The sequence below is a fragment of the Marmota marmota genome, unplaced genomic scaffold (genome assembly GCF_001458135.2).
Source record: "Marmota marmota marmota unplaced genomic scaffold, marMar, whole genome shotgun sequence".
NCBI classification, from domain to species: Eukaryota; Metazoa; Chordata; class Mammalia; order Rodentia; family Sciuridae; genus Marmota; species Marmota marmota.
In genome coordinates, this window is record NW_026000082.1 from 11,565,445 (window position 1) to 11,577,123 (window position 11,679).

Here is an 11,679-nt window from a genome sequence, read left to right on the forward strand (position 1 = left end):
GGGGGGGGGGGGAGAAGGAGAGAAACAGAAAAAAAGGGAATTTGCTCCACAAATGCTTTTTGAGCATGTGCAGTGGGTTGGTGCACCCCAGGCACCAGGGAGCAACAATGGACAACCTCTGCCCTCAAGGGTCTTTCAGGTAGGAGAAGAGAGAAACCCCGAAACAGGTAAAATCGCAGAGAGAGGTGCGCAGAAAGAGCCAGAGGAGGGACCCAGGCAGAGACAGGGTACAGAGATAAAGAGAGCAAGACACAGAGTGACAAAAGGCGGAGGCCCAGGAGCAGAAGCACAGGGTCAGTGTTCTGGAGGTGGGGAGAGGCACAGCTCAGCCACTGTCAACCTGTGGAACCTCTTTTCCTCTGAGCCAGACAAGTGCCCGGGGGTGACTATGGCTTTTCATCCTCCCCTATCAGCGTCTTCTGAGGCAAGACCCCGTTCTCAATGATGAAGAAGTAGGTCTTGGGTTCCAGGGACATCAGCTTTGGAGGAGGTGGCCTTCAAAACTGTGGGCTGTGTTAGTCATGTTCCCAGTATGACCCCTCACCTCTCCAGGGACACGCTGTTCTGGGCTCCTGGTCCTAAGCTGGCAGGATCCCGAGGGACTCACGCAGCATTTGATGACTTCGGGTGCTATGGCCTCATTAGATGGAGAGTAAGCCGAGGCCCAAGCTAACTAGTGAGGATGGCTGCCTGGGCCTTCCAGGTTGGGGACAGCCTTGAAAAAGGGCATGGCATGAAGGTGGAAGCTGGGACCCATCAGCTAGGTGGAGGAGGGGACCTTCTCTAAGGCCCTGCAGCCTCAACAATTGTGTAGCCTAAAGGATCACGTGAGAGTTAAGTTTTGGAAGAGACCTGTGTTTGAAAGCTGGGACTTTGACGGTTGCCGATGTCTGTTTCCGTGGAAACAGGAATCGGAATCAGAGAATGAGCCTGTGAGCTGTGCTCTGGGTGCCCCAGATAGAGAGGGTGAGAGGGCCACCGGCTGGCATTCTCCTCCAGCGGTTGTCTCTGGAGTCCTCAGGCCCACCGTGGTCTGATGGGGAGGGAGGGGCTGGAGCCCCTGCCAGAGGCAGAGCCTGAAAGGAGGTTTTGAACATGGGCCCCCCAGGGTCATACTCAACCTTTACAGAGCACTCACTGGGGTGAGTGGTGCTGATCTTGGTGTCCCCACCCCTGCAGCACGCAGATAGAGTGGAAGGAGTGACTCAGTTGAAGAAACCTTGTCATTTCCAGAATATTTTTCCTCTGGAATTATTTGGTCGGGTTTTGTTATAAAACCTGGATCTTTCATTTCTTCTGCAGATGTGGAAGCCAGGTCCAGGGCATCAGAGGTGAACAGGAAGCAATCTGTGGCTTCTCTCAGCATCCACAGGTGGCCAGGCAGAGCCAGGAGGCTGCTCAATTCAAATATAGAAGCTGCAAGGTGCCTTCCAGCCCCATCTCCAGCCTCCCTGTGCCCTGGTGCCTCTTGCACCCACGTGCCACTCCCTGGACCCACTGACATGTGGGCCATCTCATGCCCCTGGGCCTTTGCCCATGCTCTTCCTCTGCCTGACTGCTCTGCCTGGTGCTCCTCCTTCAATGTTGCAGCCCCAAGGCACAGACTGAGTCTCTTCTTCTGGGTCTCTTCCCTTCTCATCTTCTTAGGGACTTCATGTCAAGGTTGTCCTCTGCCTGCATCCCATACCCCCAGCCTCTCCCTCTCTACTGGCTCCTTCCAATCAGCCTAGAGGCGGGTCCCAGTCTCTCCTGTCTTCAGCCATGGCACAGCGAAGCTCTTGTCACTAGTGCTGGCCTGTCTCTCACCCCCTCACAGCCGCACTCTTGGAGGACTTGCCTGCACTTGCTGTCCCCTTTTGCCAACCCTCCCACTCCCCCACCTTCATGACCTGGCTTCTGCCACAGTGGCTCTCCCAAAACTGCTTCCACCAGGCCAACTATGCCCTTCACAGAGTTCTTTCCATAGAGCCATCTCATGAAAACTGCTGCTCGGCTCCTCTCTTCCCACAGCACTCTTTGCTGGGCTGCTTCTCCCCGGGTTCCTCTCCACGTACCCTTCTGGGCAGTCTTGATCCTTCTCCTTCTCCTCCTCCTCCTTCTCCTTCTCCTTCCCTGACTCCTCCTCCACCAGACTTGTTGGTGCTCCTCCCAGACCTGTCTCCAGCTTCTCCCATTACAGTCTAGGGAAGGCCACCTCTTCCAGTTCCCTTCTCCTGACCCCTGGGTCCATCTTGGCACCCCCACACTGTGCCCACAGGGGCCTGTGGCTCCATCATGACCCTGTCACATTAGATCAGAAGCCCTGGTGGAGCGGTCTGCTTCTCCTATAATCTGCAGATCAGGGAGTAGGGACCACCCTCTTATTCACACATCCATCCCCATCATCCAGAACAATCCCTGGAAAGCAATGGACTGTGGAAGGAGGCAGAAGCCAGACCAGGAAGGACCTTGAACTTCTATGCTGAGGAGCTTGGACTTCATCCTGTGTGAAATGGGGAGCCACCACTGAAGAGTTTTGAGCAATAACACGCCCAGGTGAAATCTGTGCCTTAAACACATCCCTCTGTCTGGCAAGGGAGGGTGGAGGAGAGCAGCTGTGTTCTGAAGAGCCATCGGGGGCTCTGTGACAACCCAGGGCTGAACCAGAGCAGCGAGAGGAGAGGGGAGAGAACGTGGCCCGCTCACTAGGTCCAGCTGACTTCCCTGGACGCTGGCTGGGGTGCAGAAGAGGAGGAGCAGGGACTGACTCCCAGGTTTCTGGCAGGTGGCTGAGAAGGGGTTGGTGCCATGTGCAGAGATGAGATAAGAACTGGATGGGGAGAAAGAATCAATTCACTTCCAGACACGAGGACTTTGGGACTCTGGAGGGACACCCCATGGAAATGCCCTGTAACGAATCAGATGTGGTTCTGGTGCCAGAGGAGTGGAGCCAGGAGTCCCTGTCGTTGACTTCAGGGGTCATGCCCATGGGGAACATGCCCAGAGAGAGACAGAGGGGCAAGGTAGAGCCTGGGAGAAGCCCACGTGTGGTGGGTTGCACTTGCTATTCTGCAAATCTTTGGCCCCCTTCCTGCCCCGTTGATGCTGGACTTGGCCGTGTTACGTGGAAGTGGGTGTGAGGCTTAGCTGGATTGATTCAGCCTCTGGTGCTTCTTTTAATCCTTTTGGGGGTGGGAGCTACAGAAGAAAGAATTCAGAGGTGTGTTTTCCACTGAGCTACATCCCCAGCCCTTTTTATTTTAAGATAGAGTCTCACTAAGTTGGTGAGGGCCTCCCTAAGTTGCTGAGGCTGGTCTCAAACTTGCCATCCTCCTGCTTCAACCTCTCGAGCCACTGGAATTACAGGCATGTGCCACTGTGCCTGGCCTGGTGCTCCTTTTAACCTGAAAGGAACCTGCCAGGCAGCCTCTGCCCTTGGGCAGGGAGAACCCTGGGGCAAACGCCAGCTGCACCCTGAGGCAGGAGCTGCTCAGTTGACTGCAGACCAAGGAGAAGTTAAAGGCTTTTATTATAAGCCTCTGAGATTTGGGGGCTGTATGTTACATAACACTGTATCAGCAATAGCCTGACTAATAAAATTTTAAGAGGAAGCTGGAGAAAAAGAATCCTTTAGCCAGGCATAATGATTCACGCCTGTAATCCCAGCAACTCGGGAGGCTGAGGCAGGAGGATTCCAAGTTCAAGACCAACCTGAGTAATTTAGCCAGGTTCTAAGGACTTAGTGAGACCCTGTCTCAAAACAAAAAGGGCTGGGGCCATGGCTCTGTGGTTAAGCACACCTGGGTTCAAAAACTGAGACAGGTGGTACCACTCCTGCTGAGGGAGGAGAGGGTCTTTTTTTTTTTTTTTTTTTTTTTGGGACCGGGGCTTTGAACCCAGGGGCACTTAATCACTGAGCCACATCCCTAGCCCTTTTTTATTTTTATTTTTATTTTTTTTAATAAGCCTTTATTTCTTTTCTTTCTTTTTTTTTTAATGGCTTTTTTTTAAAGAGAGAGAGAGAGAGAGAGAGAGAGAGAGAGAATTTTAATATTTATTTTTCAGTTATCGGCGGACACAACATCTTTGTGGTGCTGAGGATCGAACTCAGGCCGCACGCATGCCAGGCGAGCGCGCTACCACTTGAGTCACATCCCCAGCCCCCCTAGCCCTTTTTTATACTTTATTTAGAGACAGGGTCTTGCTGTATTGCTAAGTGCCTCACTAAGACGCTGAGGCTGGCTTTGAACTTGTGATCTTCCTGCTTCAGCCTCCTGAATTGCTGCAGGACAAAGACCAGTCTTTTTAGCTGGCCCTGAAGAGCCCAGCCTCCACTAATTAACATAGTCTCTTCTGTTTGGCACATAGTCTACTCTCTCCTCCCCCCAGTTCCTGCTCAGAGCTGGGTCTAGACTTGGCCTCTTCCAGACAGCTTTCCTTGGTGCTCCTTTTAGTCTGAAAGGAACATGCCAGGCAGCCTCTGTCCCCGAGCAGGGAGATCCATGGGGCAAACTCTAGCTGGAGGATCACAAGTTCTAGGCCAGCCTCAACAACTTACCAAGAAATAAGAAATAAAAAGGGCTGGGGAGGCTCTGTGGTGGAGCTCTTGTCTAGTATGTGGAGAGGTCTTGGGACAGAGCCTTAGTGCTGGAAAAAAAGAAAAAGTTTCTGGTAAAAACATACATAAGATAAAATTACATTTGTAACCATTTTAAGTGTACAGCTCAATGGCATTGAGTACATTCACATTGTTGTGGAATCATCCCTTCCCCTCCGCAGAACATTCCATCTTCCCAAAATGAAACTCTGTATCCATTAAACAATAGCTCCAGATTCCCTTCTCCCCTCAACTCCTGGCAATCACCATTCTTCATTCTTTTTTTTTTCTCTTTTTTGGTAGCAGGGATTGAACCCAGGGGCCCTCAACCACTGAACCACATCCCCAGCCCTTTTTATATTTTAAAAATAGGATCTCAATGAGTTGCTTAGGGCTTCTTTAAGTTGCTGAGGCTGGCTTTGAACATGATCCTCCTGCCTCAGCCTCCTAAGTGCTGGGATTACAGGCATGCACCACTACACCCAGCCATCATTCTACTTTCTGTCTCTGAATTTGACTACTCTAGGGGTCTCAAATGACTAGAAGTATATAGTATTTGTCCTTTTGAGTTTGGCTTATTCATTTTCCATAATTCAATGTTCATCCATATTGTAGCAAATGTCAAAATTGCATCCCTTTTTAGGGCTGAATAGTATTTCATGGTATGCATACCACATTTTTTTTTTTTTTATCCACCTATTTGTCAATGGACACTGGGGATGTTTCCATCTTTTGGCTGTTGTGAATAATGTTGCTATGAACGTTACTTGCAAATATCTGTTTGGGTCCCTTCTTTCAATTCTTTTGGGTATATGCCTAAAAGTAGAAATGATGGATCATATGGTCATTTTATGATTTTTTTTTTCAGGAAACTCTTTCACAGTGACTTTACCATCTTATGTTCCGTGTAAAAGGATTCCAATTTCTCCACATCCTCACCAGCACTTGTTATTTTCCATTTTTGCTTGTTTTGTCTTGCTTTTGGGTAATAGCCATCCTAATGGGTGCGAAGAGATCAGTGTAGCTGACTCCAGCCATTGCTGTAGTGATCTGCTTCCTGCAGTGTTACCTGGCAGCCTCTCCCCCATGAACTTCTGCCTTGAGGTTTCTCTGATACCATGGCAAGGGATATTTTCAGAACCCATAGACATTCTGCTCCTGTCATAAGAATCAACTGTCAGTAACTCCACCAAGCAGGGCTCCTCCCTACTGACCTCTCCTGTGCCTGGAACATTTCCCCTCCTCTAGGCAAGGTTTATTCCACTTCCTTCCTTTACAGCTCAAATGTTACCTCCTCAGAGAAGCCCTCCCCCGCCAGACCTCCCCCACCAGATCAGCACTGTGTTACCTGCTTTTGTGCACTGCAGATGGGAAGCCTCTCTGTAATTGGGAGAGATCTCCTCTACTAATTATTCTGAGCACTGGGCAGTCTGTACTGCTCATAAGCTATGTGCCTGGAGAATTAACCACCTTGCCAGGCATGGTGGCATACACCTGTAATCCCAGCAACTCGCGAGGTCAAGGCAGGAGGATCACAAGTTCACAGCCAGCCTCAGCAACTCAGTGAGGTCTTAAGCAACTTAGTGAGATCCTGTCTCAAAATAAAACTTAGAAAGGACTGGGGATGTGGCTCAGTGGTTAAGCAAGCCTGGGTTCAGTACCAAAAACAACAACAACAACAAAAACCCTTTTGCTGGGCAGTCGGAGCCACACAGAAGGAGGCCTTGCTTGTCTTGTTCACCATTGAATCCTCAGCACCCACCATGATGCCCAACCCAAACCAGATGTTCAGAAAGCCCTTGCTAAACAGATTGTTCTATCAACATGTAACAATTTTTTTTTAAAATGAGTACCTGTTTAAAAGGTGAAGATAAAAACCCCAGAGTGTTTAAACCCTAATGAGGGAAATAGGTAAGAAAAAATAAATACATACTATGTCAGGTGGTGATGGTTGCTATGGAGAAAAGCAGAACAGAATGGGGGCAGGTGTCTTTCTCTAGAGGTTCCTTTGGCAGGGGCTGTGGGGATGCTGACCTGGAGGAAGGCAGGGAGGGGAAAGAGATGTGTTCAAGCCGAGAGGCCAGCAGCACCAAAGGTGTAGGCCAGTGAGCGTACCTGGCCTGCTGGCCCAAGTCAGGCTCAGGACTTGCCTTGTGAAGGGCATAGTTACTAAGGGACTGGCAGAAGGAACAGCACCGGGTGCTAAGACACTCCAGATGGCCTCCTGGAGGGGTACGCAGTGAAGTCAAAAGACTGGACATGGGAGGCGAGGTGGGGCGCAGCAGCCAGAGGCAGCATCTCCTCCCCAGCCATCAGGACATGGCCTGGCCTTGTACTTCTGGCACTTTCCCAGACCCCTGGCTCAGGGCTGACACATATTAGGTGTTTCTAGACCAAACTAAACCCATTTTATCCATTGTCTAAAACCTGTTTTGCTATGACACCGGCTTAGAATGCACAAGTGTCCATCAGAAGACTTTTTATTTTGCTACTTGGGGTTGAACCCAGGGGTGCTCTACGACTGAACTGCATCCCCAGCCCTTTCTCTTATTTTATTAATTTATTTGATTTGGTACCAGGGACTGAACCTAGGGATGCTTAACCACTGAGCCACATCTCCAGCCTCTTGCTCTCACTCTCTCTCTTTTTTTTTTTTTTTTCGAGACAGAGTTTCATCTAAGTTGCCCAGGCTGGTCTCAAATATGTGACCCCCATGCCTCAGCCTCCTCAGTGGCTGAGATCACAGGCATGTACCACTGCACCAGGTTCCTGAACACCTTTGGTCTTAAACCTAAGTCCACCTGCTTGCTCTCAGCACCTCTATTTTCTGGCTTTCTGTGCTAACCACACCAGGAATCTTTTTCAATTTATGGAACATTTCCCCAAACATGATCTCTGCTAAGCCCCAAACCACCTCCTAAAGTGGCTACTTTCCAATGTCCAGAGGTCAGCAGGAATGTGGGCTCAGCCAGACTGACTGGCCTGCCCAGGATTCCCCATCAGATCCCATCTCGCCCTTCCTGCCTGCCCTCAGTGGGGTACTAACATCCTCCTTACACAGACAGGGCACTGAGGCTCAGAGGGGCAACATCACCCTGCCAAAACCTGCCAGCAAAGCAGTGAAGCCAGGCCTCAAAGCCAGGTCACTGGCTTCTAGGCTTTGCACTCTTCCCAGAGAGTCCCCTGATCCTTTGGGGGAAACTTCTGCTAAAACCAGGGCTGACCAGCCTGGCCTGAGCCTCGTTGAGGAGAAGCCCAAGATTTTGGTCAGAAATCTTCTGCAATTAGGAGAAGGAGCCTGCTGCAGGGAGGAGGGGGAGGGGCTGGATGCTTAGCTTCCATGGATAAAGCCCAGGGAGGGGTGAGGGGAAGCCCAAGCCTCCCAGCAGCTGGGAGGAACTCTGGAATCAGGCAGAGGAAACCAGATCCCCAACAGCACTGGCAGGCACAGCCTCCAGGGTTGAGCCCAAGAGCCTGAAGTCCCTCTCCTTTAACAGCTACCTTCTAGAAGCCTGGCCTCCACCAACCTGGCCCCAGGGCCCAGGATTTCTGCTGCCCCAGTTTCTGGCGGCTGGGAGAGGAAGGAGTGCCCATCTCAGCCTAGGCCTGGCATCTTCTCTCCTCCCCCCCAGCTCCCACCTTGTCTGCTGCTCCCTCCATTTTGTCTTTCTGTCCCTTTTACCATATTGCTGAATACCAGAGGTCCCTCAAGGAATGACAATCATTCCCTGACCCTGAGGAGTCACATCTCTTTGGAGGAAATGCATAGTGGACCATATTCATGCAGTATGGCCAGGGCAATCTGCCCTGGTCAGGGGAGGCAAGCCTGACCCCAGACTGGGAGCCCAGAAGGGATCCTGGGAAGACCCTCTGAAAGTGGAGATGATGCTACTTGCCCAGCTGGATTTTGGAGGTATTAGGAATATTTCACAGGAAGAGGCCTTGGGTGGAGGAGTTCACCAGTGTAAGCGCAAAGGGCTAAGGACTTCTGTCTGGTTTATTACTCAGGGCCTAGGAGAGGGCTTGGCACATAGTAGGTGTTCATTAAACAGGTCCTAAAAGAAAGAGAAAAAGAACAAGAACGGAAGAGAGAGACACACACAGAGAGGGAAGGAGGAGAAAGGGAGAAACAGGAAGACAGGGAATATGAGTCTAGAGTGGATGTGTGAAATGACTTGGTCATTCTGGGAATTGAAAATACAAATAGAGATATGAAAATGGTGGTATATATGTGTATTAAGAGTTGTAATGCAAAAAAAAAAACCAAGAGTACATGTATAGTGGCATAAGTTGGCGTGAACATAGTGTATGTAAAGAGATACAAAAAATAAAAAAATAGTGCTCTCTATGTGTAATAAGGAATGTAATGAAAAAATAAATAAAATAAAAAAGAAAATACAGTCGTTCCAGGTGGCTGCGGCTCAGATGGGTGGGGCTGAGTGGAGGTAGTGACACTATCTAATCCTATTGTGGGTGGTGTCTGTTTCTTATCTCCCCACAAAGACCAGAGCTACTTGGGGGATGGGCTGATTCCCACCTCCACCCCCAAAGCCCCTCCCTGGGACTCCTAGTACCTATGAGTGTCAATATGCACACAGGTATCAAACTCTTGCTGGGTTTGGGAGATACACAGATGACTCAGACTTGGATCCTGCTGTCCTCTGTGGTGGGGGAGACAGACAGTAAACAGCTGGCTACATAATTGGCAGAATGGATGGACAGCTACTATGCAGGTTCAAACAAAATGAATCAAAAGCGAAGGTGACAGAGGGATGAGTTTTGCTCCAGGAGAAGCAGGGAAGATTTCAGAAGATGGCTTTGGAGGGGATGTTAGCCTTAAAGAATGATGTAGAGCTGGACCTGGGGGGCACACGCCTGCAATCCTAGGAGGCTGAGGCCGGAGGATTGCAGGTTTGAGGCCAGCTTGGTATCTTAGTGAGACTCTATTTCAAGATGAAAAAAGGGTTTGGGGATGTATCTCAGTAATAAAGTACTCCTGCATTCAATCCCCAGTACCTTGGAAAAGAAAATGGTGAAATGGCGAGGGAAGGGGTTGGGGACTAAGGACATCAGGCCAAAGATTTAGTTCAGGGGAAGTGGGGACTGGGGGTTCTAGCAGGATAAGGTAGACTGGGGTCTGGACTTGGGTGCTTGGACTTGCTTCTGATCTCACCACAATGGATTACTATGCCAGCAGCCACACACCTTGTTGGGGCTGCATGGTGGTCCTGCTTCCAGGGAACCCATCAGCTTTCTCTGGTCAATATGCAGGGAGGTTAAGACACCTTCCTGCTTGAGCCCCCACCCCCCATCCTGTTTTAGCTCCACCAAGAACCCACCCATATGGGGCCTCATTCTGTGTCAAGCCCCAGCAAAGGGCAGACCACAGGAATTAAGTGCCTGGCACAGGGTTCCCCAATATCCACCCTTCCTCCCCTCATGCTCTCAAAAAAGGGGCTAGTTCTTTTGGACAGGGCCAAGAGAAAAAGAAAGAAGGGAAATCTTAGCCCTCAGAACCTCCATCTTCTACCCTACTTTGTCATTGGACAGGCAAGGAAACTGACAGTGCAGATGGCCCCTCCCGGATAAGGTATGGCCAACCTGGGAGACACTGCCTCTGTAAGTGGGCTCCAGAGGGAGGGCAGTGCTTTCCCTCAGTCAGAACCCAGCAGATCCTCAATCGTCTGTGGGCCTTGCAGACACAAGATGAGTCAGGCATCTTGTGAGTCAGTGTGTTGACAAGCCATCCCTGGCCATTCCTAGTCCATCAAAAACAGAAGGAAGTCCAGGGAAAGGGCATAAGCAGGCCGATTTCATTAGTGTGGGCTCTCAGGCACCTTAAGTTGGCTCTATTAAATTAAACCACCTAAGGGAAAAAATAACTGTAATTATTTCCTTCTCTCCCCTATCATGGTATTTCAACTCCCAATCTCCATGCTTCTTCCCTCATTGATAAAATAACCTTAAACTAGGGGCTAGAACAGAGACAACCCAAAACTAGGGTTCAATGTTTCCCTTTTTCTTCCCTCTTCCCCTCCGTGAGCTCTGGGTCTTTGGCTGAGCGGAGTGAATCCAGAGGTGTCCATAGGGCCTGGCTCTATTTTAATTTAGGGAGGCTGTTAGACTGAGCAGAACATTATTCCAAAAATGTACCCAGAGTCTCCTTCCTGAACCAATGCAGATCAGTTTGCTGCGGGGCATTTCTTATAAAAGCCCCTTTTCTCTCTTCTACAGAGCAAAATAAGCAAACTTTAATGGTAGGGAATTATTGTTTATTTTGTTGAAATCTAGTTCTGAGTTTTTCTACTTGAAACGTGTTTTCCCCAGGACACTGACCTATCCTTTAATTGTTTGGTGCGAGGCATGTTAGGGGGAGGGGCGTTAGTTGTTTATTGGAACAGCGCAGTTAAAAAAAAAAAAATCAACCTAGGCTAACAGTTTCAAGGCTCCCCTAAAGATGTATCCAAACAGGCAGCCAATCAGCGCTTACACAGCTTTTTCTGCTTGACTCTTTTAAAGAGACAGTGCCGATAGTGTTTTATCACATTTAAAGAGAACAGCGCTCTAAAAACAGCCCCGAAAATTGGGGAGCCTTCCCCTATTTCGCCGGTTTCTCGTTTTAAGGGTCTCTAATGAGGGTCACTTAACGTATTCTCGTGGGCAGAAAGGAGTCAGTAGCAAAGAGCTGGGTCACTCTGCCAGCCCCCGTCTCAATTTCCCATTGTACACCTGGGTCACTGACAATGGAAGCTTCCCCTCCCCCCACGCCCGACTCTCACCCCCCCCACTCCCCAATTTAGCTTCATTTATTTGAAGTTTGCAGATCTCTGCGGTACGCATTCGGAGTCGCGGGGCGCCCAGGTGACGTCCCCTCGTCCCCCCAGCCCCGAACGGCACCTTTCCTGGTGGAGAAGCCGAGGGGCTAACTTGCCTGGGCTGGCAAATCTTGGAAATTTGGAAGAAATCACTCAGCCTCCCTTTAGACTAAGTCTCCCGTCCCCTCCCCCCAGGATCCCCAAAGCACGCCAAGGGCCATTTTCGCGCGGCTCCACTTTGGGGTTTTCCAAAGTATTTTAATGATCTAGTAAAGGAGCAGCCGCGCG